This window comes from Helianthus annuus, chromosome 3 (genome assembly GCF_002127325.2).
Source record: "Helianthus annuus cultivar XRQ/B chromosome 3, HanXRQr2.0-SUNRISE, whole genome shotgun sequence".
Classification (NCBI taxonomy): domain Eukaryota; kingdom Viridiplantae; phylum Streptophyta; class Magnoliopsida; order Asterales; family Asteraceae; genus Helianthus; species Helianthus annuus.
This window is the reverse complement of record NC_035435.2, coordinates 11,684,938-11,700,040: the sequence shown is the minus strand read 5'-3', so window position 1 is coordinate 11,700,040 and position 15,103 is coordinate 11,684,938. Positions and strand designations below refer to the sequence as shown.

General features: G+C 37.0%; 1 long non-coding RNA gene, 3 other non-coding genes and 1 pseudogene across 5 annotated transcripts; all 5 read right to left on the bottom strand.

Moving 5' to 3' along the window:
* Positions 1-6,493: 6,493 nt before the first annotated feature.
* On the bottom strand, positions 6,494-6,575 carry TRNAS-AGA. The gene has a single exon. It is a non-coding gene; the product is annotated as a tRNA-Ser (tRNA).
* Positions 6,576-7,646: 1,071 nt separating this feature from the next.
* On the bottom strand, positions 7,647-10,977 carry LOC110928636. 2 transcript variants are annotated; one of them, XR_004888233.1, is made up of 4 exons: positions 10,582-10,977; positions 10,449-10,536; positions 8,210-10,129; positions 7,647-8,095 (listed from the first exon to the last, which is right to left on the bottom strand). It is a non-coding gene; the product is annotated as an uncharacterized LOC110928636 (long non-coding RNA). The 2 variants fall into 2 exon arrangements; XR_002586519.2 differs by having other exon boundaries at positions 7,647-10,129; positions 10,582-10,970.
* A 789-nt stretch (positions 10,978-11,766) lies between these two features.
* Positions 11,767-11,848, bottom strand: TRNAS-AGA. Its single transcript has one exon. It is a non-coding gene; the product is annotated as a tRNA-Ser (tRNA).
* A 790-nt stretch (positions 11,849-12,638) lies between these two features.
* On the bottom strand, positions 12,639-14,410 carry LOC110931214 (annotated as a pseudogene).
* Positions 14,369-14,450, bottom strand: TRNAS-AGA. Its single transcript has one exon. It is a non-coding gene; the product is annotated as a tRNA-Ser (tRNA).
* Positions 14,451-15,103: the final 653 nt, after the last annotated feature.

The window sequence follows — 15,103 nt, the reverse complement described above, 5'->3', positions numbered from 1 at the left end:
ATTTCCATGGATTTTGTTACAGGCCTACCCAGATCCCAGCGTGGGAATGATACTATATGGGTGATCGTGGATCGACTCACCAAGTCTGCACACTTCCTGGCTATTAAGGAAACGGATAAGTTCTCCACTCTCGCAGACGTTTATCTTAAAGAAGTCGTTTCGAGGCACGGGGTGCCCACCTCCATCATTTCGGATCGGGATGCACGATTCACGTCAGAGCTATGGCAAGCGATGCACAAATCTTTTGGCTCACGGTTAGACATGAGCACAGCATATCATCCTCAGACGGATGGGCAGTCTGAGCGAACGATCCAGACTCTTGAAGACATGCTTCGGGCATGTGTTATTGATTTCGGCAACGGCTGGGAAAAGCATCTCCCTTTGGTGGAGTTTTCGTATAATAACAGTTATCACACCAGCATACAAGCCGCTCCATTCGAGGCATTATACGGGCGTAAACGTCGGTCACCTCTCTGTTGGGCAGAGGTGGGGGATAGTCAGATCACGGGTCCAGAGATTGTAGTGGACGCCACGGAAAAGATTGCGCAGATACGACAACGCATGACGGCAGCACGCGACCGTCAGAAAGCCTACGCGGATAAGCGTAGGAAGCCATTGGAATTTCAGGTCGGGGACCGGGTTTTACTTAAAGTCTCACCCTGGAAGGGTGTGATACGTTTTGGCAAACGGGGCAAACTAAATCCACGGTACGTCGGACCATTTGAAATCATTGAGAAAATAGGCAAAGTGGCCTACAAGCTAAACCTACCAGCTGAACTCGGTGCAGTTCACAATGTTTTTCACGTGTCGAATCTCAAGAAGTGCCTGTCAGATGAGACCCTCATAGTTCCTTTTAAGGAACTCACTATCGACGAGCGGTTGCAGTTCGTCGAGGAGCCAGTTGAAATCACGGACCGGGATGTTAAGGTCCTCAAAAACAAGAGAATCCATCTTGTTCGAGTTCGTTGGAACTCCCGTCGTGGCCCAGAGTACACCTGGGAACGCGAAGACCAGATGACAAAAAAGTATCCCCAGTTATTCGGAACCAATGCAACCACTACTGAGGCTGAAGCTACTACTACGGAATTTCGGGACGAAATTCCAGATCAACGGGGGGAGGATGTGACACCCCAGGAAAACCAGTGAACGATACAACTTACCTAGCTTCCCCAGTGAGTGCGTACCAAATTTCGGGACGAAATTTCTTTTTAGTTGGGGATAATATGACAACTCGTATTTCGAACCTACTTTTGTGTAACGTTACGTGATTATGTGAACTCTATTTTAATAACGTGCTATACGTGCCTTGTGTGAAATTGTGAATGTTTGTTTATATAGTTGCATGATCCAACTACACAAACCCAATCGGCCCATGTATGTTTGGCCGACTCGAGACCAAAGACAACCCAATGATGGGGTCGGCCCACTTCATGTACACGCATAACACATAGGGTGTTAGTAACCTTCTCTCATTTGTTACAAACACACAAGTTATACAAAACCCTAGAACTCCTTCTCTCTCTCTTGTTTCCTCTTGAAGCCGGCGACAACATCACCTGGACTCGAGACCTCACGGGTTTCATCCCTAAGCCGGTTAGTGTTTTAAGTGTCTGTTGTTATATGATTTCATGTTTGATGATGTTTCTTGCATGATAATCTAGGGCTAGTGTTACATGATTGATTGTGTTCTTGCTAATCGGCTCATGTGCATATTGATTATGAATATATATGAAATCGGTTGTATGTATGATTGGCAATATGATAATTGGTCCGAATATATGCTTGTTAAACCGGCTATGATATTAGGATTTCGGGTTAGGATGGCATGATTAGTCTAGAGTCCGATTACATGATAGTTATATGTTGCGGTTTATGCTTCGTATGATGATGATGATAATATGAACATGTTTGAAGATGATTTGAAACTGTGAAAATGGTTGATTGATCTGATTCGAAACTGCCTAACTTGTTAGCTGAAATTACGGAATGATTGTTACTAATAATTAAGGAAATCTGTTGCACTTTGTCTCGACCAGGGTTGCGAGTCGAGAACCCTTAGTCTCGACTCGAGACCACCTTACCAACACAGACAGCACAAACCGAGACCACGGTTGCGGGTCCGGTTGCGACTCGAGACCGTGTAGTCTCGACCAGACCATGACAACTCGAGACCTCCTTGTTGCGACTCGAGACCCCGAAACCAGTACAACTCGAGACCGCCTAGTCTCGACTCGAGATCTCTAGTCTCGACTCGAGACCGTGAACACTTGCACCCTATTGGACTTTCACTGTCACGAGCCCAACTGATTGGGCCGGATACTTGGACTTGTTTCCGTGCCTGCTATTGGACTGCTATGACATACTTGTGCATGCCATGATTATACTTGTGTACAATATGTGTAGAACATATGCGTTATACTTGAATACGAACCTGACTTGTATAATAACCATGCTAGGACGTGGTTGATCACTATATAGCCTAACCGAACTTTGTGTATCTGCCGAGCAAACCAAGGTGAGTTCACACAGCCAAGGCATGGGGTTCCCGGGTGGGAATGGGATTGGATGACTTATTGTATATAATCAGATGGTAGAACCTCACGATAAGACACTGCTAGACTAGTAACACTTATTGAACTGATCTTCGCACACCTGCCAAGGGTTGGCCGCGATATTATGACTGACTTCGCACACCTGCCATAGGAAGGCCGCGAACTAAATTTACTAATCTTCGCACACCTGCCTGGGAGGCCGTGATACAAATAAACCTAGTCTAGAATACTTGGGAAGAACATCCCCTAATGTCTTCGCATACCTGCCTAGGAGGCCGCGATGGAAACTAATACGATACCTGACATAACGAACGAACATACTACCACTCACACTATACTATTACCGAACTATTAACTGTGAACTCGCTCAACTAGTTGTTGACTCTCTGCTGCATGCCTTGCAGGACCTTAGGTACTTATGGAGCTTGCACTGGGAAGGAGCAGGTCGTTGTGGGCAGTGGATCGAGAATGCTTGCTAAACACTTATGACATTTCATACATTATTATTTACGTTGGGTTTTACTTACATGCTTCCGCTACTTAAACAAAGTTGGTTTGAACATCAATCGTATTGAATTGGGTTTTATGAATAACTTAAACTATTATACACTATGTTTGATATGATTGATGGCTTGATCCTGGTCATGTCACGCCCCCAAGCGGTGGTAATCCGCGTGTGGATTTTGGGGGTGTGACAAGAAGGGTTGGCCCAATTAAATGCAGGAATTGGTATTAATTAAAAGTAATTATAATTTTAATTTTAAATATAAAATCATTTAATTAGTTAACTTATGTATGTATGTGTGCATGTATCTGGTCATGTATGTGTTTTAGAAAAAAGATGACATCACCCATTTTAAAATACCTGCCTATGATTGGGGGAGAGCTGCCTTATGACATCAGCCTTAATCCCCATTTATTAGATAAATAGATGAGTAAATTGCCCATTTAGTCCCTATGGTTTGACCAAAATTGCTACTTTAGTCCAAATAGTTTTTTTCTTGTCATTTTAGTCCAAATAGTTTTGTTTTCTGCCATTTTAGTCCTTGACTTTTGTCATTTTTTTACCATTTTCATCCAACCCACTAACTCCATTCAAAAAATTTAGTTAACTTTGCTGAATTTTGGTCAAACCACATTTTTCTTTCTTTTTTGCAGGTGCGTAGTATGGGGATGGTGTTGTGCCGGTTTACAGTGAAGATGATGGCGGTGGTTGTTGGTTCTATGATGATGGCGATGGTATTGGTTGATGACATAGGTGGCGGAAAAGTGGTCGGTGGTGGTGGAAATGATGGGTGGTGAAGGTGGTGGGGTGGGTGGGTAGTAACGGTGCAGGCAGGTGGTGGCGATGATAGAAGGTTGTGATGGGGTGGGTGGTGGTGGTCGATGAAAATGGCAAAAAATGACAAAAGTCAGGGATTAAAATGGCAAAAAAAAACAAAACTATTTGGACTAAAATGGCAAGAAAAAACTATTTGGACTAAAATGACAATTTTGGTCAAACCTCAGGGACTAAAATGACATTTTACTCTAAAAATATTATATATCTTTAAAATTGTTTAATGTTTAAGATGTTAGGATTTTACTAAATTTAAATAATCTAACCTCTAAATAGATGTACCAAAACAATCCCAAGGCATTGTATGAAAATGATATAAAAGGTTTGATGAGTTCATGATCAAACATGGTATTCAAATGAGTGGTTATGATAGTTGTGTATTCAATTTGTGTAATTGCTCATTAATCAATTTGGTACGATACGGCGGAGAACACAACACACAAACACCGTAAAGTGTATAATCATGTATTATTTAAATTATAAAAAATAAACCATAGAAATACCATATGCAAATTATATTTTTATAAGTTGTGTAATTTTTATATGTAATTATTTTTTATGAGTGTGTAATTATTGTGTGTAATTATATATATTAGTTGCGTAACTATTTTACCTTAACCGTAGCATTTTATATATATGCGTAACTATTTTACGCATGCATATATATACATATAATATTTTTTTGAGGTTAGATTATGTGAAGTTTGTAACATCTCAAAAACTTTAAACATTAAATAATAAACTATATATATATATATATATATATATATATATATATATATAAGAATTTTAAACATCAAACGTGATACAATTTAAATATGTATATAATTTTTAATATATGTGTGTGTATATATATAGGATGGGAGTTGGCTACAAAGTTCATTTTTCTTACAAAGTGTAAAAAGACATAAAACACCATAATGTCAACCATAAAACACACTCAAAACCCACAAATAACATAGTGGAGATTACGAAAACACCATATTTGTGGGTTTTGTGTTATGTTTTGGATGATAAGGCTTTGATTATCGAATAACTAACATTAGTGTGATTTGTGTTGATTATCATGTTGTGTTTTATATTCATAGTTGTATGATGGTGTGTTTGAAGTATTTAAGAATTGTTATGGTTTGGATATTGTGTTTTAGTGATCTTCGCTATGTTATTTATGGGTTTTGAGTGTGTTTTATGGCTGAAATTGTAGTGTTTTATGACTTTGTACACTTGGTAGGAAAAATGGACATTGTAGCCGAACCCCACCCTATATATATATAAGAATTAACCTCCATTTCAGTCCTTGTGGGTACGATGGTCAATTAGCCAAGAATTAATAGAAAAAGCAAACCAAGTTAGCCATTTTGATGAAAAACATTAAGAAATGCAAACCTCGGGGCTGGTTTTGTTATAAATTAGATATTTGGACTAGATTAGTTAAAATGGACAAACATCAAAGACGAAAACAGAAATTTAGGGGTTGTTTGGCAACATCTGAATGGTTAAGTGGTGAACCAGTAAGAGGTCTGAACCATTAAGAGCCAGTATAATGCTCAATCGTTCAGAGGCAAATGTCTGACCAATTCAGATTAGATGTCATAACCATTCGACTCAGTATAATGCTTAATCAATCAGAGGCAAATGTCTTAACCATTCAGACATCTGCTAACGAAACAAACAGTCTGAACCATTAAGTGCTGAACCAGTAAGAGATCTGAACTATTAAGAGCCTATTAAGAGCTAAACAAACAGCCCCTAACTCTTCTAATATGTTTTATTATTTGAAAAAAAAATCTCATAATATAATATTACCTTTATAATTTGAATAAATTGTCATTTAGTCCCTGAGGTTTAGTCCAAATTGTCATTTTAGTCCAAATAATTTTTTTTTCTCATCTGAGTCCCTGACTTTTCTATTTTCTTGCCATTTTAATCATTGCCTAACTCAGTCTAAAAATCTGGTTATAACCAGGGGTATTTTTGGCATAAATGTTGTGTAGTGATAACCAGGGGTAGTTTACAACATAATTTATAAATCTCATAATAATTTAATGCCAAAAATATCTCTGATTATAACCTGGTTTTTAGACTAAGTTATACGATTTGATCAAAATGGCAAGAAAAAGGAAAAGTCTGGAACCCAAAGGAGAAAGAAAAAACTATTTGGACTAAAATGACAATTTGGACAAAAACTCAGGGACTAAAATGGCAATTTACTCTAATAATTTTCAAAAGAGTAAATTACGATTTTGGCCCCTGTGGTTATATCACTTTTACCATTTTAGCACAAAAAAGAATTTTTTTTAACATCTAAGCCCTCAACGTCTTTTTTTCTAACCCTTTGGGCCTCTAACATTTAATGGATGGGTTAGTGTTAGGGGCCAAAAGGGTTAGAAAAAAAAGACGTTGTAGACTCAACTGTTAAAAAAAAAAAGGGGGTAAAAGTAATAAAACTACCCAAAATAATAATTACTCTTTTCAAAACTATCTATTCACTTACTTTTTAAACTCACTTCATTACTACTCTTTTTATTACAGATATTTTATCATCATTTTCAGCAGAAATTTTTGTTAAAATTTATGTCATCAATCATACTAAAAATTAAACCGTGGACGGCAGGATTCGAACCTGCGGGGGCAAAGCCCACATGATTTCTAGTCATGCCCGATAACCACTCCGGCACGTCCACTGTTTTGTTTATAAGTTGTATGTTTACGATAAAAAAAGTTTGGTCTGTTTAACCACATTTCTTGAGTCCGTTTTTATAGTATTAGTGATACCTTACATATACATATTGTCCCGTTCTCGATTCAAATATTTTTCAAGTTTTCGAATCGGATTAAGCAACAATGGCATTCTGAAAGTTATAGAGATTAGAATTTAAAATCAAGAAATAAATAAAGTCACTATTATAGTCATTTGAGTTGAACAGATTGTCTTAGTTACTTATGAATCAATTAAAATTGATAGAACAAAAAATACCAATAAAAGGAAAAGAGTGAAGTGATCGTAAAGTCACCCAAAATGTATTTTTAACTAGGAAAACTTCCTTAACCATTTATATTATTATTGTATGTATTTAAAATCATCTTTGATAAAATGATTGTTTACGAAAATTTAACATGTTTGGATAAAATGTTCCCAGTCCATTTTGACCCGTTCTAGAAACAACTTGCCCATTCTGATCTATTACTCAACGCGTCCATTTTGCCATCTCTAAATAATATCAAAGTTATTGGTGATAATAGACCTTCAGGTGTTGGATTTGTGATCTAAGTTGACTTCATTGAAAACATCATAGTTGCATACATAAGAACATCAAACTGCATGCCATGAAAACACTAAACATGTTTATGTAAAACAACCTAGAACATTAGGATGTATCAATACATCTATGAATAAATGGGTCGGTTTGGATTATATTTTTATCTATGACGCTTCACTAGAATGAAAACGGATTAAATGGGACAAACGGGTCAAGAGTCATCACAGGTGTTTCCAAATGCATAAAACCATCTAAATCATGTTTGTTAAAATGTCAGAATTTTTTTTGCAATAATATGATTCTTGTAATCATATTCAAGAAATCAAGTATTTATGAAATAAAAAAAAAAAACTAGCTTAGATGGGCCTAACCCAACATGACCAACTCTATAGTTACTCATTTTGACTTGTTACCCGACCAACAAGAAGTGGAAAATGGAGAAGAACTAGAAATAGCACCCGCCGCGTTGCGGTCGGGGCCACATGTATTGCCCGCTACGTTTGGCAAACAAAACACCATTTTTATTAACCCATAAAAAGCTACAAGCCAGAAGCTCGCCACAATACACCAAGGGAAGCAAAAAGGAAAAGAAACACAAGAAACTAAATCATCTGCAAAGGCATATTAGCACCACATCCAAGTGAAATGAATTAAAGTCACCTAAGTTGTTTCTTCTTTCTGCCGTAGTTGTTGTAACTGATGATACGCAAGCTTTACCTTAATATTACGTCGTGCTCCCTCATTGACTGTTGTTGCTCATTGAAGCTATATGTGCTTGTAAAAGCTTTTGAGCTTGCGATTTATTGTTGATCTATTGTATTTGGGCAAATCTTCTATTCTAATACAAGTTGAAATCGGAGATATTAAGCTGCACAGTATGCGACCATATGCCTCAATGAAGCTTAAAGTTGTTGTTCCACATGTTCTTCTCCGGTACAAATTGTCTGAAGGAATCATTGGATTTGTGAATAAAATTGTTGTTCATAGGGCTGCTGCAATAGTGGTTGGAAAATAGACGGTTGAACAAATAATAGCCAATGAGAAGATAGATCAGTTACATGATGTAACTCCCAGCCGCAAGCGACACCTTTGATACATAAATTGGTTGCATCGGGACTGATTAATTTAGATAACATCCTACACAAACACATTTAAAACGAAAAGCTAAATATCGCCATGCCTTTAGTGTCTAAGAGACGTTTCCTGCAAAACAAAAAACATCATGCAAAACGAACAACTACCATATTATCTCAAGAATAAACAATAAATCATCTCAAGGCTCCTTGAGTGTATGTTGATTTTGATATAAATAAATTTAAGCCTAGTAGATATAGATCGAACACCCAACAATGATTTCATGTACCTCAGAATCAAGTCTATCCCACCTTCTCTATGCATTAGCAATTCCCAACAAAAAAAAAAAACTAATAGCAACCATTATCTAATTCAATGTTTATTAACCATAATTCATTTGTATTTTACGCAATCGCGTAGGTGCTTGGATGCCCTCAATCTTAAAACTACTCTAGACGTTTATAAAAACCCACCAAGTTACAGAAACTGATCTAGTTGGCCTGTGTAGGAAAACTTTCCCTGTTGACCCGGTTTATAGAAACCCATTCGACGTTTAAGAGAAAATGATCTTCCAACCCATTTAATAAAACTGGCCCACTTGAGCCTTTTAATAAAAGCGAATCAGTTGACCTATTCTATAAAGCTGACCCGTTCGACCCATGTAATAAAAACTTAAGAACTATGCGGCACAGACACAAAAAATGATGGAATAAATCAAAAGTGTTAGTGACCACTAATAAAAATGTACCAGCTTAAAACTGACCTGTCACTGGTTCGAGCTTCGTTAAAAAAAATACTCTTTTATAAAAACTCATCAGCCTATTAAAATTGACCCAGTTGGCCCTTGTAAAAAACTGTCCGTTTAATGAAAATAACCCACGCGACTCATTTAAGAAAAGATGAGTGTTTTACTTACCTTTTTAATAAAATTGATCTGCTTGAGCCATCTAAAAAAACAAATCGATTGGCTGGTTCTATAAAGCTAGACTCGTTTGACCCAACATCTCATCAGCTTATTAAAGGTGACCAAGCTAACCCGTGTAAGAAACCTGGCCATTTAATGACATTAGACCCATTTCTGAAAATATGATTGTTTTACTTGTACAATGAAAGGGACCTGCGTGACCTACTTAATAAAACGAATCGATTGCCACGTTCTAAAAAGTTGGCTACTTTGACCCATTTAGTAGAATTTTAAAAACAATGCAGCTCACGAATAAAAAAGTTTTTAAGCATAAGATTAAAATGATGAAATAAAAAAGTGTTGGTGCTCGTTTTTAAAAACTTACCATGTTGTTTAAATTGACCAACTGGCTAGGGAAACTATTTTGCAGCAATTTTACGCAACTGATTTGTTGTGTATTTTACTTCGTAAACTCAAAATTTTGTCCTAAATGTAATACATATATCTCTGGTTGTAACATCCTGTCCTAAATGTCCCAGAAATATGGTCAACATAATGTCGCAGGACGGGTTTGTCCACTGTACATACATGGTCAGCTCTTTATAAATTTAAAATTTGTCGCAGAAACCCGTTAGGCCTCATGAACCTGAATAAACTCGTTTTGGCTCATAACTTATATATAGGTTAACTGACAACAATACCAAATAGAAATTTTCTATCGGTATGGGTTTCAACTTAACCATTGAAATTGTAAATCGTCGATAATACTTGAAAAGCAAACCTGCACATTAATAAATGATATAGTATCACATCTTATACGGCTTTCGTATAGGCACTTAGCTCTTGACGAAGAACCACCTGGTGATCTTCTTACGTGATTGCTTGATTCCTTTCGGCAAGTGTTAGTTATATCAGGTATGACAACACGAATTTTTTCTTTATAAATAACACTAACAGGATCATGCAAACACCTTCTGAGCTCCAACCATAGTTGTGAATTCTGTCATTCACGAAGACATGAACCAACCAACCAACCATGTTAATTTACCAATATACATAAAACTTCTTTCTATAAAGAGAAATAAATTTAAGAATGTCATTAACATGAAGCAGGTATATAAAGAAAGCGAGTGAAAGAATATGCAAAAGTTTATGTTGTATTCATCTATTTAATTTTATCCATCATACACGGTCCGTTTACAATTTTCTTCACATCAAGTAGGCATTATGTAAATGAGCCCCTGTTAGCTTCAACACTTAAAAGGGATACCCATAGCATTAAATAAGTTGTGTTAAATGAAGGCAGGAATATCACTCACCATTATAACTCATAGCAAAGTGATTTGGATATTGCATGACATCCGACATTTCATCCTCTATACAAGTAGCTACTACAGGAGGCTGCATCTATATATTACAAAAGTATTAAAGGATTCAAGCCTATGAGCCTACCCTTGAAACATATGAAGTGGATCATTGATCATTCGTTTAAGGGTTCAATCATAGGGTATATCACCATAAAGAATTGAAGTTGCAAGCATGATAAACAACGATACAATAAGAATCAGATAAAGGCTAGAGTTTCAAAGTCCAACTACTGAAATTAGTAACCTGTAGATATACTCAAATCATCCGCTAGCATAAATAACAAAAAAGCTTATTCATGTATAATACAAACTAAACCATTGTTCAATCATCAACTTATATATGAAAAAGAAAAACCTTTTTGATTCCAAACTAAAATAAACCCCACCAGCACATAATAACGGAAGATTGCAGCAAATGCCTGCCTACAATATTGTTTGAAACCGATTCGTGCAGTGATAAATAATCAAAAAGACGATATTTTTAATCACCCAATGACGAGAACATGCAAAGGGGTCGAGAGATTACCGAGGAAAAATCAACCTAATCGGGTCTTCGTTTCTTGAAGTCACTGTCATCGCCAGAACACAGAACCACCGTTGTGACCTTCTTAATCATCGATCGTTGGCTCCCTCTTTCTACATCTACTCTCGCGGCGCTCTATCTCTTCAAACATGGTTCTCTCTCTCCTTCGCCGGGTTTTGTATCGCAGATAAGAGGTCGTTGAGGATGAAGGGAAGGGATGAGTGTTATTGCTGATGTGGGGTGAAGGGGTGGTGTCTGAGTGGTGATGAGGGTGAAGCGAGATACAGAAGTAAAGAACACATACTGGCCAGTAGCCTATGGTTTTCTCAAAACCACCGTACAACATTGGAAGCAAAATGGAGAACCTATAATGCACAGAATTGTTGTAAATTAGAGTATTATATAATATATAATTTCAAAAGGTTCAGCATCTGTTGCCATTACTACTTTCAAAATCCCCGTAACTACTGTAGTAAATTGTATGCTTCTCACTTAAAGTGCATATGACAAACCGAGATGTCACCAACACAAGAATAGTTGAAATCTATGCAGCCAAAGGCAAGCCAGGCGCACGCCTAGCGGCTCAAGCGGTGCAGGTGAGGCAAGGGACTAGTTCCAGGAGCACATAAGTTGATCTTTCACATCCCTCAACTTTTGCATATTGTAAAATAACCTGAATGAACTTTTTGTTAGATGTTTGCTTTATAAAAGTCTTGAAACATTAACAGAAAATAAAGAGTAAAAAAACGTGGACGGCAGGATTCGAACCTGCGCGGGCAGAGCCCACATGATTTCTAGTCATGCCCGATAACCACTCCGGCACGTCCACGTCTTTGTAAGAATCTAGCAGATTTATTTTATGTTGTTTTTCAATGTGATAATCTTAACCCCTCTTTTCATTCAAGTTTTCTATGCCCATTTAGTTGTTTCAATTTAGAGATGAGACCAATTGAGAATGTCACACTGTGTTATTCTCGGTTCTAATGTTTCGAATTTTCGATTCGGATTAAGCAACAACTTCTATAATGACGGAATTTAAAAACAATAAATAAACATTCAAATTTAGGCCAGATTAAAGTGATTAAGATTGAATAGATTGACTTGTTAACTTACAAATTAGTCGAATGCGGAAAATCAAAGACATTAGTAAAAGGAAACGAGTTAAATGATTGAAAGTCGCCTGAATTGTAAAATAACGAAAAAAGCTTCCTAAAGCCTTTATATTACTATATTGTATAGTGAGATATATTTATGATCGTATTTAACACGATGATTATTTGATGTGTTTTGACCCGTACTATAAAATACTCAGTTTGACCCATTACCCAACCCGTCTGTATCACCGACTCCCACATATCAAAGTTTTAGTGATAATAAACCTTGAACATCTACAATAAATGGGCCAGTTGTGGTTATACTGTTATCTATGACGTTTCACTAGCCCTAACGTTAATTGTTTGTGTCTTGTAATTATGAATTGTCATTGTGTATGATAAAATGACACAAGATATCATTTGTAATATATCTAATTTTGAAATATTAAAAAATACCATATTTATAAACTTATGTAAGCATAACAAACCCATTTTAACCCAGCCCATTTCGACCTACACATAAAGTTAACCATTTTGACCCATTAACCAACCGCTAACACACGTGTTCCACCTCAACCTTTCTTCACTATTCAACGGATAATTCGGCTCAAAGTCACGCGATTTCACAAAAAAAGGAACCCCATTTTGCGTAACCAAACGGTGATCATAAACATAAGTTCTAGAAAGCGAATACACAAGCTCGTTCTAGGGCAAAAAGCATCACAAGCACCGGTAACAACGTAATCAAAGTCCTCATATCAAACCCATCCGACCCATTATGACCCGCACTAAACTGTGTTGCAGCCCACGGGTTCACCCCACCGAAAAAAAAGCTCCTAAAAATCTCCTCCGCGTCAACATCACCTTCGTAATAAAACCCGTTACCGAACCCTCGACCAACATCCCGACGCCAACTCTCTTTCTCGTAAACAAGCCCATCCGACCCTGACCCGTTACCAAACCCGTAAAGATCATACTGTTTTCGACTCTCCTCATCGCTTAAACACTTAAACGCTTTCGAAACCTTCTTAAACGCCTCGTCTGACCCGAGGGCCTTATTCTTATCAGAATGAACTTTCAATTACAGTTTCCTATAAGCATTTTTAACATCATCAAAACTACAGCTTCTTTCCACCCCTAAAACATCATAATAATCTTTTTTTCCTTCTAATTTCACTCACAATTGTTATCTGCTCCTGTGTAACAATCGAGCAAACCACAGGGAGCAAGAGTGTAATTTCCAAAAGTTGGGGACTACAGGTGAAATTTTACCAAACCACAGGGAGCATCCGTGCATTTTACTCTTTAATCTATTTAGAATTAGTTTGGACATATATGATATCCAGAAAGTTTGAAGAGATATGTAAGAAATTTTCACTTAATTTAAAACTATGAGTTTATTCATTTTTTTTTATTTTTTTTTATATGCATAGTCTTTGTCTACAGTTTGTTACCTATATTGATTCTATACCATGTTTGAAATCCTAAATCATGGGCAAATTTTTGTATAGTACGTGCAAATTGTGTAGACAATTAGATTTAGTATGCATATTATAACATACCTTGTCCTTTAAGTCGTATAATCTTTTTAGCTAACCCGTTTATTGAAACGGGAAGACGGGTTGGCATTTTGTAAATGGCTTGACCGGTTGTAATTGAGCCGTAATCAAATTGTAAACATGTTAAATGGGCAGGCAGGTTGTAATAAAATGGGTTGTAAACGGGTTGACAAGTCATTTTACTCAATTGGATTAAAGAGGTCATCTCAAGCACAACCTTTTAATTTAACAGGTCCACTTGAATACGATATGGTGCTTAAAGTTGTGCCAAAATCTCATTATTTGTGTGTTAGGTTGTGTCACTTATTGTCCCCCTAGCTACTGTAGTAAACTGTATGCTTCTCACTTAAAGTGCATATGACAAACCGAGATGTCACCAACACAAAAAATAGGTGAAATCTATGCAGCCAAAGGCAAGCCAGGTGCACGCCTAGGGGCTCAAGCGGGGCAGGCGAGGCGAGGGACTAGTTCCAGGAGCACATAAGTTGAGCACTTGGTTCCATCCACTATACAGGCATCAAAACCGGTCGAAAACACTGAACCGGTATAAAATTAAACTAGGTCAGCTCTGGTTTTCTTAGGCATATGTCAAGCACAGACTTATTGGATTGTTTTGACTTTTGAGATGACTCTTATACAGGGTCATCTTCATTGTCAAATTTCTTTACATTAACAGAAAAAAAAGGAGTTAAAAAACGTGGACGGCAGGATTCGAACCTGCGCGGGCAGAGCCCACATGATTTCTAGTCATGCCCGATAACCACTCCGGCACGTCCACATCTTTGTTAAAATCTAGTAGATTTAGTTTATGTTGTTTTTCAATGTAATAATCATAAGACTATCCACATCAAGGATGTTTGTAGGTGATTCTTGGCCTATGTAGAGGGCATTTGTGAGAGGGATGGATTAGTGGGTGTTGTAGAGGATGACATGGAGGGTGTTCGTTCTTACGGATTCTTGGGGAAGAATGGTGAAGAATGAGGAATGGTGGGTCCTTTCTTTTTTTTTATTTAGTTTAAATTTAATAAAATAATTATAATAAGGTTGTTTGTGGGAAGGATATATATGTTATTGTTGTGGGTAAAAAGTGTTTGTGGGAAGAATAAGTGAAAAGCTCATGTGACATGCTGATTAGGCCGTTTGTAGAAAGGATAGCCTTTCACTGATGCGGATAGTCTAACCCCTCCTTTCATTTGTAAACATTTAAAGGCTTCATCTTTGTTACCGTCCATATGTTGAGTTGAATATTGTGATTGAAAAAAGGTAGGTTTGTTAAATAAGTGAAGTTACCTGAGATTGATTGATTGATGAAAAATTGGAGTTATGATCGGATTTTGAGAGGGAGTTTCGATGAAATTGAACTAGAAGTTGAAGATTGTGGGAAGGGTATATTATTCTCAGGGTGATGATGGTTGTTATTATTAAAATGTA